This window comes from Chrysochloris asiatica, unplaced genomic scaffold (assembly GCF_000296735.1).
Source record: "Chrysochloris asiatica unplaced genomic scaffold, ChrAsi1.0 scaffold00121, whole genome shotgun sequence".
Taxonomy (NCBI): domain Eukaryota; kingdom Metazoa; phylum Chordata; class Mammalia; order Afrosoricida; family Chrysochloridae; genus Chrysochloris; species Chrysochloris asiatica.
In genome coordinates, this window is record NW_006408639.1 from 6,090,152 (window position 1) to 6,091,055 (window position 904).

Here is a 904-nt window from a genome sequence, read left to right on the forward strand (position 1 = left end):
AGGCCATATATCCCAACTACTGATCCTTCCTCTTTGTTTCCAATCTTTGCATTCCAAACACCAACAGCTATCAATACACTTCAATTACATGTGTGATCAATTCCAGAGTGAAGAAACTGTTATAATTCTTCAATTCCATCATCACTTGCATTAGTGGTTGTTGTACTTATTTGAATAATAGTGGTATTAACTGGACTTCCTTGTAGGCCTTTGGATGTTACTCGATCACTAGAATAACAAAGACATAGTTGTCCTTAAAGACATATCTTGAAATATTCTGTTTGATGATGAATACTTTGCCATTCATCTTGGAATTTGACGTTCCAGCACAATAAATCCTGTATATTTTTATTCAAAATGGCCAGTACCAGTCCATTTCACCTCATGGATGCCAATCATATCAATCTTTATGAGCTTCATTTCATGTTTGAGAAATTCCAATTTTTCTAGATTCATATTTCATACATTTCAGATTCAAATTGTTATTGGATGTTTGTTGCTGAATCAACAAATGAATGTTTGGAAAGGTTTACTCCATTTGTGTCATCATGGTCAACTCTACTTTGAGGAGGCAGCTCTTCCCCAGTCATATTTTGAATGCCTTCCAACCAAGGGTCTCATCTTCCAGCCCTTTATCTATCAGTAATCTGATGTTATTCATAATGTTTTATCTTCCAGTACTGTATCTGACAGTGTTCCACTACTGATCCTAAGGTTTTCAGTAGTTAAACATTCAGAAGTACTTTGCCTCTCCTGCTGCCTAGTCTGGATGCTCAGCTGAAACTTGTCTACCATAGATGACTCTGTTGATACTTAAAGTATTGGTGGCATAGCTTCTTGAATCACAGCAATCCACAAACCACCACAGTATTACCAAATCACAGATGAGTACTGGAATGGTTTT

At 36.4% G+C, this 904-nt stretch overlaps 1 protein-coding gene across 2 annotated transcripts in view; it reads left to right on the forward strand.

Annotated features, from left to right (window-relative positions):
- Window positions 1-904, forward strand: part of CNTN4 (contactin 4) — a 1,030,428-nt gene that overhangs the window by 780,430 nt on the left and 249,094 nt on the right. The window lies entirely within an intron of this gene.